This window comes from Trachymyrmex septentrionalis, unplaced genomic scaffold, assembly GCF_001594115.1.
Source record: "Trachymyrmex septentrionalis isolate Tsep2-gDNA-1 unplaced genomic scaffold, Tsep1.0 scaffold14, whole genome shotgun sequence".
NCBI lineage: Eukaryota > Metazoa > Arthropoda > Insecta > Hymenoptera > Formicidae > Trachymyrmex > Trachymyrmex septentrionalis.
The window spans coordinates 2,711,084-2,711,432 of record NW_017304543.1 but is presented as its reverse complement, the minus strand read 5'-3'; positions in this window follow the sequence as shown (position 1 = coordinate 2,711,432).

The window sequence follows — 349 nt, the reverse complement described above, 5'->3', positions numbered from 1 at the left end:
TCATTTTCGGCATGAGAAATGAAAGACAAAGAGATAAATGAATCCCTTTCTTTGTGCGGTCACAGTACGCGGTTAGTGCGTGTCAGCGCGAAAGTATACGAACTGAACCGATTCATTGATCACGTGATCAATTTCGATACTTTTCGAGAACTTTCAAACACTTCTTACGATCTATTGTATACAGGGTGTCTGTTAAGTAAAATCGGAGCCGCATTGGGGGTGTAGAATGAGTCAAGGGAAACAAAAAAGTCTTATGCCATTTTATAATTTTCGCAATACTTAACAAAATATTAATTACTAAAAATGGCTGAATATTGATCTTTAATAATTTTTTTTCTCAAATACTATC